Here is a 22953-nt window from a genome sequence, read left to right as displayed (position 1 = left end):
CCACTAGAGCTGGAGGCCCCTTATCCCTCTCTTGCACAGTCAAACTGTGTCTGAGTAATCCGTTCATCATTATTCAGGGGCTGCTGGTCAGCCCTGGCATATTAAGAATAATAATACGTACCGGTATTATTATTATTCGTATTGTTATTCATTTTAATAATGATATTACTCATCATCTATTGAGTATTAACTCTGAACCAAGCAATGAGCAAGGCACTTTATCAATATTATCTCATTTAGTTTATACAACAACCCTGCAATGTAGGTATTATTTACCTCCATTTTAAAGATGGCAAAAGTGAACCTCAGAGAAGCTAAGTAGCTAGACTATCCATATACAATTAAAGATGGTTATAGGCAAATTCCAAGACTGCACTATGATCTCCTGCAAGGAGTCCCAGGAAGTATATGAAGAACAGAAGTCATCCAATGAATGGGATTTCCACATCCCCCCACCTCTTTTCCTTGTTTCTCCCAATGTGTGGGTCTCTAAATGTGTGTGTTTCTACTTTCTTTATCCGGGCCTATGTAAATCTTGGGTATATGCTCATTTCTCTATCTGTATGAAAGGGTGTGTGTGTGTGTGTGTGTGTGTGTGTGTCTATTTGAAAGGGTTTCTATTTAAATCTTTGCCTGACTATATCTGTATCTGTTTCTCTATCTCTTTGTCTATACCTGTATCAAAGGCTCAGTTTTTGTCTTTTTCCTCTGCCACCTCCCTCACCATCTTCTCTCCTATTTCTCCCTCTCCCTTCTGCTCCCATATACTTCTCTCCAAACTGGATACAGTATACGATAGTTATAATTAAATTTTTTGCTGACTTACAAAAATTATAATTTAACAGAGAGATGAAAAGGAGATTTTCTTTTTTTTTATTCTTTGGGTTTTTTTTTTTGAGGGGTGGGGGTTTGTTTTGTTTGTTTGTTTGTTTTGTTTTGTTTTTTGTAATTCATGTGTCCTTACTTGTTACCCACCCCTTGGAAATAAGCAGCTACAATTTTTAAAATTGAAAGCTTGTCCTGGCCAGATAGCTCACTTGGTTAGAGCATCACCCCTTTACACCCAGGTTGTGGGTTAAATCTCCAGTCAGGGCACATGCAAGAATCAACCAATGGCCAAAACTGGTTTGGCTCAGCGGTAGAGTGTCCGTCTGCGGCCTGAAAGGTCCCGGGTTTGATTCCGGTCAAGGGCATGTGCATTGGTTGTGGGCACATCCCTGGTGGGGGATGTGCAGGATGTGGCTGGTTGATGTTTCTCTCTCATCCAACATTTCTAGCTCTCTATCCCTCTCCCTTCCTCTCTGTAAAAAATCAAAAATATATATATTTTTTAAAAAAAAAAAAAGAATCAACCAATGAATGTATAAATAAATGAAACAATAAATCTCTCTCTCTATCTCTTGTTTCTCTCTCTGTCTCTCTAAAAATCAATCAATAAATAAATAAATTGAAAGCTCTTTTACCTCTGGTGAAGTGTAACCCAAAGGATGGATTAATTAAGCTGTTATTTATGGTTTCAGAGCCACTGACCCAGTAAGCAGTTGTTCCATTCCTGGACACAGGCACATACTCTAGAAGGAAACAATTTATTTGAGGTTTTTCATGTGAACCCTTGTGTATATATGCCCCTTCTTGGAATATACTTCAGTTTTCCTTGCTTTTGCTTGTTTACATAGCCTTACTAATGGAGGTACGGATATGCTTGATTCCATAGAAAAACAAAAAGTGAAAATTATTTCCCCCACAACGCTTAAAAACCCATATTTATAAACAAAATAAACCTAATAGAGTCTGCCATGAGAAGAAGAAAAAAAAAATCTCCTCAGCCTGCTGCAAGAGCATGCAGTGTGTGGCCAGTGAAGAAAGATTGAACAGGAAGCATTCCATAGCCAGAAAAAGTCCAAAGATAAATCATCCACATTCCAACCTTACCTGGTGCCTTCCTGGAATGAGAGGCCTGGGGCTCTTTTCCTCCCTGGCTGCTTGAAGGTCAGCTGTCATCATGAACAACACAGTGACTACCCAGACCAGGAAGTTCATAACCAACAGACTACTTCTGTGGAAACAAATGGTCATTAATGTCCTTTACCCTGGGAAGGCAGCAGTACCTCAGACATAAATTCAGGGGAAACTAACCAAAATGTCTAAGGGCTGGCCTTCACTCAGTGGATCTTTCAACTACAAAATGTCTAAGTCCACACCAGATGTTATTTTTGTGTTTGGATTCAGAACCCATTTTGGTGGTGGCAAGACAACTGGCTTTGGCAGGATTTATGATTCCTTGGATTATGCAAAGAAAAATGAACCCGCACATACACTTGCAAGCCATGACCTGTATGAGAAGAAGAAGACCTCAAGGAGACAGGGGAAGGAATGCAAGAACAGAATGAAGAAAGCCAGGGTGATGTCAAAGGCCAATGTTGGTGCTGGCAAAAGTGAGCTGGAGATGGGACAGCAGAAGGAGTAAAGATTCTCCAGTGACTTTATCTGTGGTGACTGCAGAGGTTTCATGAGAGGAGTAATAAACTAAGAACTTAAAAGAGATCGAGATAAAGAGGGGGTAGGGGGCTGGAGGATAAGGAAAGAAGAAAACTTTTCATTGGCCTTGAACAAGTGGAAAACTCACTGCGTAAGAAAGGCTTTTCATGGTTTGGCAGAGGAAGGACAGAGTGAGGGTGGGATGTGAGGGTTTAAATATTGGGTTCCTGAAAAGGAAAAGGTTAGACTATGTGGATAGAGAAAGTCAATGCTCAAACTACATTTTGTTTGTGATGTGTTCTGTGTTATGCCATAACAGCACCTTGCCACGGCCTAAGGAAAAAAAATCATCTATACTAGTCATTTTGTATATCAGTATTTTCTAGAAACCCCTAATGTGGGAGTTGCCATCTAGTGTACATGAAAAGAATCATAGACTTTCAGACCTTATCAGAGAACAAACTTATTCTTCTATGAAAAACTCTAATTTCTTCTGCAATGTTTGCACCTACTAGAGTTCTAACTTTGACAAATGAATTACTAAAATTCATACAGTCCAAATGTATATATTGCATTTGCCTGACTTGCCAGTAGGGAACATTTTTCACTGGACACATTTGTGATTTGTTTTTTAGTGCACCCCCGATGGTTCCTAAATGATCAGGTCACTCCCTTTCCCAAATTCACTTTCTATCTCCCTCCAAACCCTCCTGGATTCTGCCCTGGCTCCCAGGCCTCCATATTCTCCCACTTTTGACAATCAGGTCAATGTTTACTTGGAGGCTGAGGTCCACCATATGTCCTAATCTATCTGGTTTCTCACAGTCTACCAAAAGTGATTCAGCAAGCACATTGCAAGTGCTCTCTGCATCAGAATCCCATTCAATGGGGAGGTGAGTCACATAAAGAACACCTAGGGGCTCTCCAGCACCTCTTCACCTATGGTAGCTTCATTTCCCTCCCATCCTGGCCATGCCAGTGAGAACATCAGAGCTGGAGAGGACCTGGGGAGCTCCGCCATCTCTCTGCTACTCTTTGTCTCACTGGTGACCCAAAGCACCAAGCCTGGGACTTAATTCAGTTCCAAATGTATGGTAGAAGCCCTTGGAGTTGTTTTACATTTGTTACAATTCTTAGTTCCTCAAAGCTTTGACAAGAGTTCATTTTGGAACAAATTATAGAAATGGCAGGAGAAAGCCTCCCCCCCCTTCTTCAAAATATTAGATTTACTTCAAACTAAAGACTAGGAAAAGTTAGGAGACTGAAAATAAACAGGAAGCTCCAACTTAACGATTTCATATCCCTAGTCCTCTGGATCCCTGGAAAAGAAATTCTCTTGCACGTCTAGCCATTATCAAGAGTCTCTTATCAGGTGTGTACTAGATTTATTGGGGTGAACACTCTGTAAGTTATATAAATATCTAATCACTATGTTGTATACCTGAAACTAATATAATATTATTATAAAATATTATATTATTATAAAATAATATAATATTATATTAGTTTCAGGTATACAACATATACAAATAATTGATATTTCAGGTATACAACACATACAACTACAGTGGTGCCTCGCATAAAGAACGCCTCGCACAGCGAACGCTGCACACAACGAACTTCATTTCATGATTCATACAACGAACTTCGTTACACACAATGAAGTCGCCCGAGCTTCCACGACCGCTTTGCCCGAGCTTCCACGATCGCTGCCGATGTATTGCATCCTTCTGCGCAGGCACTGCAGGCAGTCGTTAGTCACTGCGCTTAACTTAAGCACGTATCGCGGCAATCGTTCTTCATTACGAATTAAATCACGCACGTATCACGGCAGTCGTCCTTTTAAGTTAAACTCAATTTTTTTTTTATATCATGATGTATCTAAATAAAAATAATAACAAAAAAATTATCTTTTTTTATGTCATCTTAGCATATTTTATGCTACAGAACGAATTATTTTTTTAACATGTATTGTAATGGTAAAACGTGTTTCACATAACGAACTTTTTGCATAACAAACTTGCTCCTGGAACGAATTAAGTTCGTTGTGTGAGGCACCACTGTAATTGATATATATATATATATATATATATATATATATATATATATATATATATATAAAATATCAATAGTAATTGAAAATATTTTTTTAAAAGAATCTCCTTCTCTGTGTCCTCTTGGCTTGACTCCCATGTGTTCCCTTGACCCTGTGTCACTATTAAATTGCAAGGCACCCAGGACCAGAGGCCCCATCTAGTCTACATAATCTGAGTACAAAGTCCCATGCAGATGGACACTGTCATACTGAGCAACAAAACAGTACTCTTGGCTGTCCAATTCATCGATTATTGAATAAAGACAGTAATATCTTTGAAATTTTCCCAGTTGACTTTTACTTTTTAACAGAGTTAAGAAGTAGGTTAAGCCAATAACTAATTAGCTATTAGATCAATGCTAAGTACTTTGTATGTGTTTACAGGACAAAAAAGTGAACAAGTAATGGAAAATTCTGCCTTCTCTTTCTCCTACCTTCAGTCATTTTCCCCTACCCTAGGAATGCTCTGGTCCACCAACTCAGAACTACTTAATGCCTTACTTAAGGAAGGCTCTCTATAGCAGTCAGTCATGAATAGCAATCAGCCTACAGGGTCCTGGCAATTTCCAAAGAGAATTACTTGAAGCTCCTCTGAAAGACTCTTTGTGAATGGCCCTACCATTGTGTGTAAGGCATTTCAATGCCATCAAAGGTCACATCAATAGACCAGGAGGACACCATTCCCTTGAGGAGCTCAAAGATAGAGATTTTGTATGAACAGGGGAAATAGGAGAGAGTAGTAGAGAGAGAACTGGTTGGCCTCCAGTTTTCAATCTTAATTATCACCATCATCATCGTCATTACCAGCAGCTTCAACAGTAACAAATTCACAGACTGAAAACCTTTACAAAGCTTGATTCACTATTAAGTTCATGGATTCATTTTTAAATGCATCTGCTTGCTTCAGACAACATTATATGGGAAGTAAAAGGAATCAACCAAAGATTTTAAATGTATTTAGCTAGGCCATTTCCAGTAATCTTCAAATAAGTTTTTTAAGTTTGAATGAAGTAAACAAAATGACCATACACTTTATAAAAATGTGAATCTCTGTAGCATATTTTGAATCCATTTAATAAGATTAAAAACATACCTTTACTGTTTCCAATGATTTTACTCACTTGTTATTGTATAGTGTCTTATAATATATGCGGTCAATCATTAGCTCTGATCTAAAGCCCAGTACTTGGTCAGGAATGTAATCTCCTAAATTACAACACAGTTCTAAGGAAAAATAGAAACATGCTTTACATTAGTGCATTTTATTACAAGAGTTCCCAGAATGCCATGTGTAAAAAGTGGAGTGTTCATACAATAAAAAGCATCCCTAATAGTTAGATTGGGAAATGATTAAGTGACTTTTAAAGTTAAAAGGTGATTTTTCAAGATTATAAAATACTCCTAAGGTTATTCTGCCAGCACCGAGTTTTATACAGGTTGTTGACTGACTGATCAACTCCCTGATATTCATTCATTCACTAAGAAAATATTTTTTGAGCATAAATTATGTTTCAAATAGGAGTTGGGGATATAGCTGGATGATACTGTCATTACTTTCAAGAAGATAAAATCTTTTTAGAAAGATAGCCCAATCATGGTAACAAGCAAAGGGAGTCTGCATACTACAAAGACTTAGAGCTTGAAAAAAATGATAGCTCAGATGTAGACCTAGAAGAATTGGGAGATAGACCAGAGAAACATGCAGGGACATGTAGACTGTGGCAAGGAATTAACCTAAAATTTGAAATCATTAGAATGGCAGCACTTGAGCATAGTTCAAAAAGTTGGCACAGAAAATCAATGGCACACCATCCCCTTAAACACCTCAAAGGCAACAGCTTTGCATTGACAGGGAAGGCAAGAAGAGAGTGTCTGGGAGGGAACTAACTGGTTAGCAGGAGGGAAGGCATTTAGAGGCCATCAGGCAGACAGGCAGGTGAGTAGTTAGGAGCCAGTGGTCCTGGATTGTGAGAGGTATATCCAACTGCTTAAACCGGCAGACGGACATCCCCCGAGGGGTCCTGGATTGGAGAGGATATAGGCTTGGGTGAGGGGACCCTCAAGCCCCATGCATGAATTTCATGTACCAGGCCTCTAGTTAATGTTATAAAAAGCCCAGTGAAAGCCTCTACATATGAATATGGTAAACCAAAGGAAATACAGTATTCCTGGAGAGACTGCAGAGATTACTGCCAATACAAGGACTTGAAAAGTGCAGGAGTGATGATTCATTCTCAGTATATCCCTGTTCAACTTGCCTACTTGGCCCGTGTGAAAAACAGATGTCATTCTCCAAGAGAATGACAATGGATTTTCATGAACTTAACCAGGTGGTGACTCTAAGTGCAGCTGCTGTTCTGGATGTGACTTCATTCCTTGATCCCACATGCATATTCCCAAATACTTCTGATGCAATTGTTGATCTGACCAATGCTTTTTACCTGATACCTGTTAGTAATGACAACCTGAGCAGTTTGCTTTCAGCTGGCAAGGCCTTCCTGTCTTAGGGGTATAGAAGCTTTGCAACTCTGTGTTATGATTTAGGAACCTCAATCACCTTTCCCTTCTACAAGGTATCACACTAGTCAATGCACAGATTACATTAGGCTGATTGGACTTGTGAGCAAGAAGTAGCAACTACTTTAGACTCATTGGTAAGATACTTGCATGTCAGTGGATGGGAAGTAAATTGAACAAAAATTCAGAGGGCTTTACCTCAATGAAATTTCTAGATGTCCAAGGACATGAGGGCATCCTGAGATAGCCTAAGGCACATGTGTCAAACACAAGGCCCTCGGGCCAAATCCGTCCCGCCAGGCCTTGCAATGTGGCCCGCACCCCGCTGTCATCACTGCACTCCGCTGCGTTTCCATCACAATGACAGTTTATGACTGTTCAGTAAACCATTCGGCCCGCGATTTAGGCTGGATTTTAGATTTTGGCCCCTTCTCTGATTGAGTTCGACACCCCTAGCCTAAGGTGAAAGATAATTAGTATTGCCGGGACCAGTTTGCCTCCATGGTTAGAGGGTCAGCTTGGGGACTGAAGGATCCCGGGTTCAATTCCGGTCAAGGGCATGTACCTTGGTTGCGGGCATATCCCCAGTAGGGGGTGTGCAAGAGGCAGCTGATCGATGACTCTCTCTCATCGATGTTTCTGGCTCTCTATCTCTCTTCCTCTCTGTACAAAATCAATAAAATATATATTTTTTTTTAAAAAGATAATTAGTATGTCCTCAGTTGACTGTTGAGAGGGTAACAAGGAATGTGGTGATGGGGTGATGAGGAGGTGAGTTGAGCCCTGCTTGTACTTGCCAAAGACCTAAGCATTGGTGTTCTCAGGGAAAAAAGGAGGAGAATTGAAAAAGATACCAAGCCTAGCTGGCATGACTCAGTGGTTGAGCAACGACCTATGAACCAAGAGGTTACTGTTCGATTCCCCATCAGGGTACATGCCTGGGTTGCAGGTTCAATCCCCAACGTGGGGCATGTAGAGGGCAGCTGATCAATGATTCTCTCTAATTCATCATTGATGTTTCTATCTCTCTCTCTCTCTCTCTCCCTTCCTTTCTGAAATCAATTTTTTTTTTAATTTGGAAATATCAGTGAGGAAATAAAAGCAGTAAGGAGAGTTGGGAGTGGGGAGGGAGGAGTAGAGTTGTCCCTGGATTGTTAGCCTAAGGTGACATTCTTTTAAATCCTTTATAAATATAAAATAAAAAGGAAAAAAAACAGATTTATTGGACAAAGGCTACTGCTTTCAATTCTCCCATGGCAAGAAAAACAAAAGCAAGAGATTCATTCCTGGATTTTGTCAAGTCACATAAGAAGGATAGTCTAATTCCCAAGCAGCTTTATAGAAAACATCAGAATGAATGAAATTTAAGCCTGGATGCAAACATCTGTGGAATTTTTTTCATAGAGGAAGAAAAAAAAAAAAGTGAGATTAAGACCTACAGCATCTGAAAGAGTGGGCTAATAAAAAGAATAAGTATTTACCAGAGTTCTGTAACTCAAAGGCACTCCCACATGTCACAGATTTTCCTGAAACATCAACATCTTTGAGAAACCACAATGTTTATTCCGCGTTTCACACGCATGTAATATATCCGTGGGCATTGTTTCTGCCTTCCCAGACCTCTTTCATTTCCTCCTCTGCTACAGAAACCTCCTTTCCGGAGAGAATCCATTCGGCGGTTCAGGTGGGGCTGCCCTGACACCAGTCTGCCCTGTGCCCTGCCAAAGGGGTGCTTCTGCAATAGCAGCCTCCCTGGCTACAGCACCTCAGCCCTCAGGCCAGAATGAATTGCTCAGAAAGGGGCACCAAAGAGGACAACCAGAGCCTGCCTGTAGTTTGGTGGGTAGATTTTGAGGAAGAGGAAGGGCTTTCTTCTTCCTGGGGATCATGAGAGCTGAGGACCAGAAATCCTGGAGAGGCTAGGAGCCATCCTTGCCATTGCATGTGGGTGCCTGCTGAGGACAAAGATGATGAAGAGGAGAGGAACCAGATTCAACACGTAAAGAGGGACTCGGCTTTGATGACAGCTTTACAACAGGGAACTTTGTGTTCTGGGTCCCTAAGGGAAGCCCTGAGTGACCAGGAACTATTTAAAAAAAAAAAAAAAGGGAAGTAGGGGGGGACTTTTGGCCCAGCCAGTGTTGCTCAGTGTTGATCATTGGTCCATGAATTAGTAGGTCGTGGTTCTATTCCCAGTCAGGGCACATGCCCATATTATAGACTCGATCCCCAATGGGGGGGTTGCAGGAGGTAGCTGATCAATGTTTCTCCCTCATCACTGATGTTTCTCCCTCTCCCTTCCTCTCTGAAATCAATAAAAATATAAAATAAAATAAATAAATGGGCTGCTCAAGTAGCATGGGCCCCAGAAAGAAAGCTTTCCCCATTCACCTCCTGAGATGAGTCCATGGAGGACAAGGGGAAGAAGCCTTCCTGTCCCTGGTGTGGAGCCCAATAGTTATCATGGCTCACCAGGGCACTCACTGCTCTGACATGAGGCACCCTCTGCCTCTGTCAGGAATCAGATGGTGACTGTGCTATATTCTTGTTCTTCTCTCCCTCTCTAAATGGGAGTTTTTAGTGTAAAGTCCCTTCAGATAAAATCTTACTTAATTGAGACCACATTCCTCTAACATCTTCTAAGTCTTTTAATGTAAACATTAGCATGATTTCTAAAAGAGCTACAAGAGGTAGTTATAGGAAATAGAGGAAGTGACAGAATGACAAATGTGCTCTCAACTTAAGACAGGCCTACCTATGAGGGCCTCATCGTGATTGTCTTAAATGGAAGCTTAAACTGGGGAGAGAGAGAGAGAGAGAGAGAGAGAGAGAGAGAGAGAGAGAGAGAGAGAGAGAGAGAGAGAGAGAGAGAGAGAGAGAGAGAGAGAGAGAGAATGGAGCAGAGAGAGAGAGAGAGAGAAGAATGAGAGAGAGAGAGAGGAGAGAAGAGAGGAGAGAAAGAAGAGAGCAGAAGGAAAATAGAGGAAGAAAGAGATGTGAATCAACCATGTTTGGCACCGGCTCAAGTGACCAAACCGGTGACCCTTGGAAGATAAAAGCCAAAAGGCTGGAATGGGATAGTCAAGTGACAATTTCCATCTCAAAAACTAGGGTCTATAAGTGACTCCAAGGCACAAGGTAGCAGCCAGCATACTTGTACTTAGGCTCCAAGGCAGCTCAATTAGTCACAGTCCAATGTGGCAGCAGGCAGAGGAAGGAATAAAGCAAATGGCACAAACAAGGAGGCATTGATATCTGTTACTAAAACCTACCCGTGTTTCCCCAAAAATAAGACATCCTCCGAAAAAAAGACCTAGCACGTGGAAAAATACGACATCCCCTGAAAATAAGATCTAGCGCATCTTTGGGGGGAGGGGGAATTAATATAAGACACTGTCTTATTTTCAGGGAAGCAGGATAAAAGAAATAAAACAGATCAAGTGGAGTGAGCGGTGAGAGGGGAATGTTTTGATGCTTATAAAAATCTGAAAATCAAAATTGACATGTCTCCTATGACCTTTAGCTTAATAGTCATTCTTATAGAAAGGGAAGAGAAAGAATAAAAGAAGAATCGAAAGCAGACCTGGGACCAAATGTTAGTGCTACCAGAATGTGTTTATTGTAATAAGTTATTTAAATGGCCTCACTTTGTGAGCAAAATGTAAAGTGAGAATGATGCTGCCTACCTGATAAGACCATTGAGAGAGATGAATGACAACGTGCATGAAAAATGTCCAGTACAGTGTCTGATAGGTGGAAAGTTCAAAACCATGAGCTTTCATTTTCCTCTTCCCTGTGCCCTGGTCATGTCCCAGTGCCCAAGCCAGAGCTTCTAAATAACCATGCCAGACTTATTCCCCGATTCTGGAACAAGACAACGGCCACATGTCCAACCTCAGGTGTGTACATTACAATAACGACCTGAAGGCTAGGAGACTGTTGACTCCTCCTGGAACAAGGAAGGTAGTGGATGGGTGATCCAGCCCAAATACAAGTCCCCTAGCCCCGATGGCATCACCTTTTTTGAAGCGCCAGTGGTTCCACGGCTACCATTATTATGTTCACAACAAGCAACGCATGGGGCGTAAGTGCATCTGCAGAGTGAGAACCATCCATAGCAAATACCTCTTTCCCAAAACCATATGCTGGGCCCCAGGCCAAACAGCAGGGATGCTCATGCCTGCCTCTGATTTCCTTGAATCGGCTGCCAGTGGCTGTGTGGCTCTGCTCTTCAGGTTTCTGATAAAGCAGCTTAAGTCTTCAAATAAGCTGTGACTATGCAGACACAAAGGAATGGCAGACTTGCCAAAACACTTCCAGGGTGCTCTGTCTTTGATTGGGGCACGGTGGGGGCAGGAGGGTGATTGTCCTGCACTCACATACACATCTTCTTTGAACACCTGAAAGTAGTGTGGGTATCATGCAGAAACAAAGGAATGGGTAGTTATTTTTTTTTAATAACTTTATTTTCTAACTTCAAAAGTAATGCATATTTACTGTAGGAAACTTAAAACCATGTGTTAGTCAGGATAATTAACATTATCTCCTATCACAAACAGCATTAACAGACTAACAATGTATTTTTCATTCACAGGAAGTTCAACGATGTTCTTAGGCATGTGGTTCTCTTTGGTGACTCACCTTTAAGTAGTGACTCAGGGATGCAGGATTCTTCCATCTGGCTATGCTGATGTCCGAGGGGGAGAGAGAGAGAGAGAGAGAGAGAGAGAGAAAGAGAGAGAGAGAGAGGGAGAGAGAGAGAAAGTTTCTTGGTATTTTCTAAAACCAGCCCTCTAAGTACACCACTTTTCCTACATTCTTTTGGCCAAAACTAATCTCATGGGGAACATACAAGGTTTCTCAGCAAGGAGAAGACTAGGAAACACTGTTTTTCTGTGTACCTAGGAGGAAAGTGACAAGGTATGGCTAACACAGAGCTTTGCCACTACCACAGCATCTAAAACTACAGAGGCACCACAAATATGCAATATAATATATTTGCAAAATGGCATCATACAACATATTCTGTTTTAGAGCATTTTCTTAAATTTTCAACTTAACTGTAAATATTTCTCACTAACCCAATTTTAAGAGGCTGTTCTGCACGGGTTATCTGTTGTGACAATCCAGTTGCTAGATAGTTTTTGTTTTCTTTCATAAACTGCAATGTAGTTATGAGCCTGCATAATATTTGGAGTATTTCTCAGGATAAATTCTCAGAAATAAAGTTTGTAAATCAAAATTAAGCACATTTTTAGCGCTGATGAAGTGGCTTCACAATGCTTCCTTTCCTAGGATTTTACTTTGGGAAGTTTAACCTCCATGGTAATATTGAATTCTTTGCAGACAATTCTAACTTTCTAGTCGTGTCTTTGCTAATGTGAACTCACAGCTTCTATTTGCTAAGGAAACAGTCTTGACTTTGGCAAGAGTAAAGGGAAAACACAGAGTCATGGAGACGATGGTTGGCTGAGCCAACACTATACACCAGGCACAATGCAATATGCTTTACAAAAAAATACATTTAATATTTATGACAAGCTTGGGAGGTAAGTATTATCCTAGTATTATGAAGAACAATAAGATTCAGGGAAGCTCAGTCATTTGCCCAATATTGAATGGTGGAAGATTCAAATAGGACCTGCCTTGGCCAAAATTGTGAGACTGATGAAGGAAAGAGGTCATTCTCTATTCTTTCCCTTTCCTTATCTCTGGGTTGCCATGATTCTCCTATCTCTAGCCCTGTTACCCTACCAACACAGGAATATGACAAAAGCACTGGTCAGAGAATCAGAAGAATTAAACTGGAATCCTGTCTTGGTATCTTTCAATCAGTGTGCTGCACTAACCTTGGTGAAACTCTTTTCTCATCTGTTGAAAGAGGCATTTGGACCAGATAACCTCAAAGTATCTTTAATGTCCCCAAATCATAAGACAAAGAGCCCTAAATTTTAAAGTGCAACACCAAGACTTGAGGTTCAGCTCTGTCATGTGTATTTTGAATAAACCTGGCAAGTCACTAAACCCTTGAGTCTCAGGACTTCTATTCATAAATGAGGGTCTTAGCCCAAGTACATTTCAGAGTCTTTTTCTGATTCCAGAGTTCTTCTACAAAGCCTAGCTGAAGACCTGGCACATAGAAGGATATAATAAATGTTTATTGACTATTGGCTCTTTAAACCTCTCCATTTTGACACCCTATAAGGTGCTGACTATATATTTAATTGCATAGAATTTGGCTCCTGTTTGCCTTAATGTTATTCTGCAGGAGAGACAGACTCCTGATGAAGAATGTCAGCTAGGACACTATGTCCATGTCTACATCCAATTAACCCAGACAAATGGTTTGCTATAGCTGTACAGAACTACACTTGGTTGTAAAAAAAAAAAAAAAAAAAAAAAAAAAAAAAAAAAAAAAAAAAGAAGTTTACCTGGACATTAATCAAATATGATCAAATATTTGAGGCTCCTATGTTCCTCCATCAGTCCTGGTGGGAGAAGACCATAGGAACAGTGATTTGTGGTATCAGCTATTTTTGAATTATTAGCTTGCATGACCCTTTTTGAAAATTTTGGCAAGGTAGTCTACACGCAAATCTAGAGACCTGAACTCACTACTAGGCATTGGGAATCAAGCTAAATGTCACAGTAAAATTATAGTTCTGGCATCATGGTTCTCAATATTTTGGGGTTCAAAGGTATCTTGGACAACCTACTTAAAGGCTATATTTGGGCCCAGCCAGCATGGCTCAGTAGTTGGATTCCTAGTCGGGGCACATACCTGGGTCGTGAGCTCCATCCCCAGTGTGAGGCATGCAGGAGGTAGCCAATCAATGATTCTCTCTCATCACTGGTGTTTCTATCTCTCCCTCTCCCTTCCTCTCTGAAATCAATAAAACTATATGTTTTAAAAATAAATAAATAGTTCAAATGCTGCCTCCTCAAACCCTTTTATGGAGCTAACTAGAGTATAAATAAATTGGCATGGGGTCAACCATTCACAATAGCTTTCTAAAATGAGTCATGAACTGCCATGAATTAAAAACTTGTTTTGCAGTCATGGGAGTTAGAGGACAGCTGGTCACCACAGTCTGTAAAATGACCTTTCCTGGGTTTAAATGCTTTATTGAGTCATCCCTTTGGCCTCCATTACTCCAAGCAAAGCCATTTCAGTTTCTTTACCTTCCTCTTCAGTCCTATTTTCAGGGTGAAATCGATTAGCAAGAGATCTGGGCCTGGAACTTTGGGAAGGTTCTGACCAAAGTGAGTTGAGAAGAAGGTATTCTTTCACTAAGAGACAACCTTCCCTCATTCAGTTATGAGTTATTTCCACAGATAAACCTCAGATAACCTCTCTTCCATTGTTTAAGCTGCTTATAAAATCCCACATCCACCATGAAACTAAGGCCTCTGTGTTGCATAGTCTACTTTATTCTTTATATGGTGGCCCTGGAATTGTGTAATGCAGAAGAACTCCATGAAGCTTTCTTGATAAACTCAAACGTCTCAAGGATTTTTCTTGCTTTTCCAACCTAGGAGCTTCCTAATCTTATAAGAAAAGGTTTATTTCACTGTTCAATATGCTGCAAAATACAAGTTTTTCTTAGATATTACCAGATGACAGAAGTTCCCTTCTATTCCTAGGTTATTGAAGGTAAGTTTCACTTATATTCCATGAATAGGTGTTAAATATTGTGAAACATTTTCTCTGTATCTATAGATATGATTTGTAGATTAATGTGGTAAATTATATTAATTAAGTTTTTAATATTTAATAAATTTTGCTTTCCTGAGTAAGTTTATTTGATCATAATAACATCTCTTTTAATACATTATATATTAAATATTACATACTTACTTGGTCATAAATATTGTATATAAATTTTATATGGATAGAATTACTAATACTTTATTAAGAATTTTTATGTTGAGATTTTTATGGGGCCACAGAATTAATAATTAATAAGTGGAAAGCCAAAATATGAAGCCATGTCTATTTGGCTTTGCATCCAGTATTCTTCCTAATAAAACATCCTACTATATTCCACTGAAGCATATCAGAAAACCTGTGTTTTATAAAACATCTATGGAGATCCTAGAAAATCTGCTCAGTGGCTGGTATCTTTGGCATGTCCCTATTCACACTCTGTGATGGAAAGACACCTAAAATTGGTAAGATCAGAGCCAATCTTCAGGGAGATTTTGGGAGAAATCAGAATCTTAATTATCAATCAAACCCACTTCAATACCTGGGAACAATGGCTCTACTCAAGCTGAAGAATATTGTTAAGCTAATGAAATCTGAGTGGAGATACTTGGGTTTGTCCCCAGTGTCTGTTACAAGTTAGATATATACCTGTGTATAACATTTTAATCTCTATTTATGAGGAATTACTTCTTGAAGATTATAGTAAGTGTCTCAATTATGAACAATTAAAATCACAAATTGACCTTAATAATGCATCGTCAATATTTTCACCTTTTTGTATTTTGATTTTGGTAATAGCTTTCTAAAAAAATCAGGATTTTCTATATGTTTTCCCTTTTTAGAGCAAGCACATTTCAAAACACTTTGTGAAAGTTTAATAAAAATAAACAGAAAAGGCAATAGAATGAAGAAGAAGGAAGAGAAGAAGAAGAGAGAGGAGGAAGAGGAGGGGAAAGAGAAATTGGGCCCAGTTCTCCTAGATCATTTATGGCATGTGCAATGCTCAGCCTTCAAGATCACAAAAGGGAGCAAGTCCTGCTGAAGTAAAAGTAAAATTCTCCAAAAGTAAATTTAAACTCAAGGTGAGCAGAGCATCCAAGACTCAAAACCCAACATACCATTCATAGAATAGATATTTTAAATCAATAATATTTGCAGCAATGGGCAAAATAGTGCTTTGGCTCCTCATGTCATTTGCATAAAGATAATCTATATATTCACAAGAAGAATTATATTTATAAAAATCAGTAATAATAGAAATGATGAAGCATTAGCATGACCAGAATTCACTTTCTTATACTGAGCCTATCTGTCTCTTTAAAAATATTTATATTTCTATTAATTTCAGAGAGGAAAGTAGAGGGAGAGAGATAATAGAAACATCAATAATGAGAAAGAATTATTGATTGGCTGCCTCCTGCTCACCCCCATTGGGGATCAAGCCACAACACAGGCATGTGCCTGACCCAGAATCAAATTGTGACCTCTTGGTTTATAGGCTGATGTTCAACCACTGAGCCATGTCAGCCGGGCCCATCTGTCTTTTAAAGTTCAAGAAAAGTCCACAGCCCTTTGTCTCAGGATAAATCCATGCAGCTTCCGAATGGCGCTGAAATGCATGTGTTTCTCATTCCTCCAAGATTTAAGCTCCCCAGACTCTACTCAGAAGAGCAATCAGATGTCAATCTGACAACCTATACTCTCCTCCCTCATGCTAAATTAAGTCCTTGTAGACCTTCAGAGTCCATTACGGTCAGTGGCCCAAACCAGGCCAGACTTATGGGAGCTGAGACCTGGGAGGGAGAGGTTCTAACAACTCTACAACTGGCTCACAATGAGGAATGTTTCCCTCTTCTGCTGGGATCTGGGTCACCAGCACTTCTTCAGCCCATCAATCTCTTTTTCTTTCTCTTATTTATTTATTTATTTATTTATTTATTTATTTATTTATTATGAGCACCCAACAGCTGGGAATGGCTTCCTGAAACCCCTTCTTTGTTCCTCCCTGAATTGATGATGAATTCACGGGTTTGCTTAAGAAAAATAAACCCAGGACTTCCGGCCACTGGATTCTATACTTTGTTCCCCAGATTAGACAAAAGGCTTATGCCTCTTTCAAACACACCAAATTATCCCCAGATCAAAGGGAAAGTCCTTGAAACAAGTGATAAATGGTAAGACCCACCGGCCCTTGGCTACTCCTAAAAGGGATTCTCTGGTGAGAAAGAAAATCTGGTTCCAATAGTGGTCGCAGAAGTGAAGTACTTTATAATCCTATTATAAGGGGAGAGGATCAGACCCACAGGGGTCCAGCCATCTTCTACTTGACTGGTCATAATACTCAGAGGCCATGGGGTGTACCTCAATATGTATAGTCAGCACTGGGGTTTTTTTTTTAGCTTTATTGTTAATATATATGATTTTTAAATGTCAAAAGGATATAATTTTGAATAATTAAGGAAATGAGACTTTCTGGAGAGTTTATTATTTTTAATAGCCAGAAAATCATTATTCCTCTATATCATTGAAAGTATTGCTATAACCAGGAGCTAATATCCTTGTAGGCAGAGAGAACACTCAAGTAAGAGTCAAGAAAAGAGGATCTGATTAACTCATTTTTTCACTAACCAGCTGAGTGGCCTGAGCAACTCCTCTTCCCTCCCTGAGCCTCAGTTTTCAAATTCGTGGAGTGAGAAATGTAGACTCCATGATAGCTAGAGCTTCCCCTGCCCACTTATTACTATCCTACTAAATGGGTTAAGAGGGAAAGAGTTAGAACATCTTCTCAGAAGATCAAGGAGAACAAGAGACATCCATCCCTCTAAGGCAGGCTGGAGAAGGAATGAGGCAGATGGCCCTGGGAACCCTCTCTAAGTTCCAGGTTTCAAGGACTGTAGGGGTACATGCCTATGGGTGCTGTTAACTACCCCTCTAAAGGTTGGGACTTTGCCTGGCTGGTGTGACTCAGTGGTTGAGCTTCAACCTATGAACCAGGATGTCATGATTTGATACCTGGTCAAGGCACATGCCCAGATTGCAGGCTCAGTCTCCAATGGGAGGCTTGCAGAAGGCAGCCAATCAATGATTCTCTCTCATCATGGATGTTCTATCTCTCTCTTCCTCTCCTTTCTCTGAAATCAATAAAAAAAATGTTTTCTAAAGATAGGGGCTAAAGCAAAACACTGGTGGTTCAAGCACAAACTTTGCCTATTCCTTATGACTCAGGAGAAATCACAGGAGTTGCCCTAATCTGATCCCTTCCCTGGAATGATGGGTAAGGCTACACAGCAAGGATAGCCTCCCACAAGGTGGACTTGGACCCTGATGCTATCACTTATTAGCTGTGAGAACTTGGGAAAGATATTTAACTCCTCTGATCCTTAATTTTTTCATTTAAAAACAGGAATTAAAAATAGCTATCTTCTTGTATCAATCTGTAAAAATAACTATATCATGAATTTATGGAAAGAATCTAGAATAATTCATGGTATATAGCAAGTACAATATATACAGTTAAATAGTCTTTCTTCATTTTCAAGATAAATTGATAACCTGAGAATCATTTGCAAGTGGTTTTGGCATTCATTCCTGCACCAAGTCTCCTAGACATATACAGATCATAACACACTTACACATGTAGACATTCTTGAACAAGTTTGACACACCTGGGCATGATTCCCAGATCAGCTCTTTGTAAGATGCTCAACACACACATGAGTGACAGAATCAAAATTCTCAGAACATTGCAAATAAGAGATGCCAATGGCTCATAACTTACTTTAGGGACACTCTTTGGCAGGTGATGCCTAAGAAAGGGAAATTATAGAAAGAGAAATAGCTAACAAGAAGGACAAAGATTTCAAAATAGATTGGTAAGAAGTGTCCAAAAGAAGGACTGACATTGCTAAACCATCATGGGGGAAAGGTGGGTGGCCAGAGGGAGTTCTAAGAAAAAAAATCCTCCAAACATGTTAAGAATGAAAAAAACATTCCTAGAACCAATCTATTATAGAGTGAAGCTCTGAAAATAGCTCAAAGTCAGGCTGAAAGGAAAGGAGAAAGGACTTTTAACAAAGCAGAAGCGGTCTTATTTGGTTACACCCATAGAAGGGACGGTGAATTCTGGGAGCCAAAATCTTATGACAGGAAGCTCACTGTGAAGTCAGCAGCAGAAAAAAGTTGTTAGAAATTAGGTTTAGAAACTGAGACACTACATTTCCAGTCTGGCCTGTAGTCAACGGGATTGAGAATTTACAGCAAAATTAGAGATGGAAGATGGGTAATTTAGAGATAATCGAGTCCTACACACTTGTTTGGTGGTTTGAAGAGGCAGAGGTAAAACTCTTGTGTAGAAAAGGTTTAAAAAAAATAGGAACAGCTGAATTGCAGAATGCAACTTATATATCGTACATTTTACAGTTAAAGGTTTTTTTTAAGGCATCAAAGTGGAACCTGCCAATTTTCTTTCTTATTTTAGAATCCATCATTTTTATTTGTTGAGCCACCTCTAGTCATTGGCCATTTATTCTGTGAAAAATACAAATGATCCCATGCAGGTGCAAACCAAGGGCCCCATCTCTCTGCTCTGTCCTCTCTGTTCTCATCTAGGGGTTTCCTATTGCCTGCTGGGGACTGCTAGGTAACCCCACATATTTGGCTTGAAATTCTAAGAGAGTTGATGCATAGTAGACTAACTTTTGATCAATGGGGCACAGGAGCTGGTAGATATATTTTTCTCCTTCCTCTTTCTAAATGGACTTTCTTAGGTGTCAAGCAGTGGCCAACATGGCTCTATAAATTAACTGTTCTAGGGGCCTCATAGAAGTGGAATCACACAGTATCTGCCTTTTTGTGACTGGCTTATTTCACTTAGCATAATGTCTTTATTCATCAGTGTGATAGCATGTGTCAAAAAACCCTTTTTAAGGCTGAGTACTAGTAATATCCCATTATATGTACATACCACATTTTGCTTATCCATTTATCAGTTGATGAATATTGATTAAATTGCTTGCATCTTTCAATTATTGTGAATAATGTTGCTATGAACATCGGTGTGCACATATCTCTTCAAGACTTTGCCTTGAATTTTTTTATATATACCCAAAAGTGGAATTGCTGGATCATACAGTAATTCTATTTTAAATTTTTTAGAAACTGCTATACTGTTTTCCAAAGCAAACACAGCATTTTGCATTCTCACCAACAGAACACAAGAGTCTCAATTTCTCCACATCCTTGCCAACACTTGTTATTTTCTTCTTTTTTTTCTTTTGGGTGTGAAGTGGTCCAACACTTTTTTTTTATAACAACAACAACAAAGAGCCTGTCTTTCCACACCTTCCAGTACTCATACAAATAATGAAAGACTTTACTGAATATGAAAGAGATAAAAGACATAAAAACATAAGTATTTCAATAAGTCAACGTTCAGGTATAATTATGCTTAAAGAAAAGAAAACTGTTCCCACAAATTTCCCAAGTGCCTTTTAGAAGATGGCATTGCCTCAGTCAAGGCCACCAGTGTTGGTGACTGATAAAAGCCTAGGTGTTATCCCTCCCAGAAATACAGGGACTTTGATATAATCAAACCTTAAGCCTAACGAGTTTCAGCCTCATCGATGATAGGGGATCTGTTTTGCAGAGACACAGACAGATCTCAGGAGCACCTCTGAGACACAATGTGAATGGAGCCAACACATTCCCTCTCCTACCCACACAACATCTGTCACAACTGTCTGGGTCAGTGGCTCCTCTGGCAAATTCGGTCTCGCTTGGAACTGCACGGTGGTACCCCATTGACCTTAGGGAAAAGATCAAAAGCTTATCTCTCTCTTCAGAACTGAGAAACAAGAGCATCAGATGGGAGAAATAGTTGCTCCTGGGCCACCAGCAGGCAGGTGAGAAAAGTGGGACTAAAGTCCATTCTTCTAGCCTTGGTCCTGTAGTCTTCTGATCAAACTACCTTATTTTTCGGACCATAAGACACACTTTTTTCCCCCCAGAAGTGGGGGGGGGAAAGTCCCTGCGTCTTATGGTCCAAATATAGCCTACACATATACTTTTTAAAAAAAGTTTTTTTACTTGCTCGGCTCTGTGTGGTCTCTGTGTGCTTGCCCGGCTCTAAAATGGTTCTAAATGCTGCTGTTTACTTTACAGGGTTGATTACATGTGTTTATGACTGTGATGTTGGGTTTTAATGCACATAAAATATTTTAGGACACTATTTGTTTCAGAATCTTTTTTTCTTCATTTCCCTTCCCTAAAAACTGGTGCGTCTTATGGTCCGGAGCGTCTTATGGTCCGAAAAATATGGTACATCACAAGGATGTCCCCAGTCCTTATTCCTGAAAAGGTGGGTGACAATAACTGCAGGTGGCTCCTTCTCTGGAGGGGTTTGAATGCCATCCTTCCTGAAGGTGGGGGAAACACCAGCTGAGAAATTGATGGTGTCGGTCCAGACTCTAAAGAAAGAGATGAGTGTAGACAGGGGTCTGGCATAATGGACATCATGCCAGTTAGAAAAAGCAATCCTGTAAGCTCAGGGCCACAGATTCCTACTCAGAGTTAACAAACTAACTGATACCCCTTCTTCTCTAATGCGGAGGCATTTGAGCAATGCAGAGTGGTGAATTTTCCACGTTTAAGTCCAATATCACAAGGAATTTCAGCTCCACAAATCCCTTCTCTCTTTTCAGCCAGCTGTCTCCTTTCTTCATTGTGCTCTTTGTGTGCAGGCCTCTCTGGACCAGTCAGCTCCTATCATGGAAATAATTCTGTTTCTCACTAGAAGGGAGAAGAAAATTCACCCATTGAACCAAAGCAAATTGCAGTGACAGCGTGGAGACCCTGGAGAGGCGTCATATTGATTAAAATGTTCAAGTTAGTAAAGAAGGGAGCAAGGAGAGGAGGAGAGCAAGAAGAGCAGAGAGGGGAGGAGGAAGAAAAGGGGTGGGGAGAAGCATTTGCCTTCTGGCAGTCTGTCCCCTTGGGGAACTTCCAAAACGAGTTGGTGGGTAGACCAGGAGAAAAAGCGTTTAGAGTGGAGAGAGCCAGCAGGAATCCTGCACATCCCTTCACTAGCTGCTTTCTGATGGAGCGCTCCACTATCGCCCCCTGGTGGGGAACAGCACTGACAGGTGCAGCCGGGATTTTGCAGAGCAGACCCTAAAGGTATCATCTATTATATACTAGGCAGCTCGTGCTGCCATCGCCTGAGGGTGTGAATCCTTCTGAATGACCCTGGGAAAAATAGGTCTATCCCAAGTGTCAGCTTAACTGGTTCTCTCCGCAGTCATTTTTACACGGAGTGATGCAGCTCACAGTGTCACCGAACTTGACCACTTACAAAGTGCATTATCTCATCGAATCTTCATTGCCTCCCAGTAAAGAAGAAATTATTGTCCTTGTTTTACAGATGAGGTGGAAGTTCAATGAGATCGTGATTTGCCCGGAAGGAAAAAGGAAAACACAGTGCCTTGCCCTGCTTGGGGACCTAGCTCTCAGCATTCATAAAGCACCCTCCAGACCCTGAGGAAGAAGTCCTTCCCACTTCCCTTCCCCTTTCCCCACTTCTTTGCATGGTAATGACTTCCCACCATGGACCCACAGCGGTGGTCTGACTGTAAGTCTTCATGTAATTTCTTGGGGGCATGTGAACTCAAGCAGACACAGTTCACTTAGCAAACAATTTTTTGAGTTCCTATTAGAAATTGGAGGATTCCTACTAATGACTAGGGGATTCAGTGGTTTAAAAAAAAATAAAAATAAAAACCCTAGGTCCAGTGGGCTACAAATTATTCTCTCCACCCAATAGAGAAACAACAAAAACTAAGAAAGAGCCAGCTGCCTCAGTCACAGCACAGATTGACCAGACACTCTTTGTACCCAGCATGTAACCAGCATTCGGGTGCCAATCTCCTTTGCAGAGAGGCAGGAAATTGGATGGTGTGACCTCAAGAAGCTCCTGAGGCAGGGGGTCTCTTGTGTTGTTCTGTGTCAGGCTTAGACGTGTGGTGACTGAGTCCTCCACACCTAACCTCTCCAGGATCAGTGGAAGGGGATTTGGGAGGCTGTCATCGTAGGTTTACGTTTTTCATTCTAAGTGTCCAACTTCGGGCAAATCACTCCGCCTCTCTGGGCATTGGTTCCCGTG

The 22953-nt window shown here is 40.4% G+C and overlaps 1 pseudogene; it reads left to right on the top strand.

Annotated features, from left to right (window-relative positions):
- The first annotated feature begins 1999 nt into the window (after window positions 1-1999).
- On the top strand, window positions 2000-2530 carry LOC118729430 (annotated as a pseudogene).
- Window positions 2531-22953: the final 20423 nt, after the last annotated feature.

The sequence above is a fragment of the Pipistrellus kuhlii genome, unplaced genomic scaffold, assembly GCF_014108245.1.
Source record: "Pipistrellus kuhlii isolate mPipKuh1 unplaced genomic scaffold, mPipKuh1.p scaffold_m20_p_3, whole genome shotgun sequence".
NCBI classification, from domain to species: domain Eukaryota; kingdom Metazoa; phylum Chordata; class Mammalia; order Chiroptera; family Vespertilionidae; genus Pipistrellus; species Pipistrellus kuhlii.
This window is presented reverse-complemented; position numbering and strand designations above follow the sequence as displayed.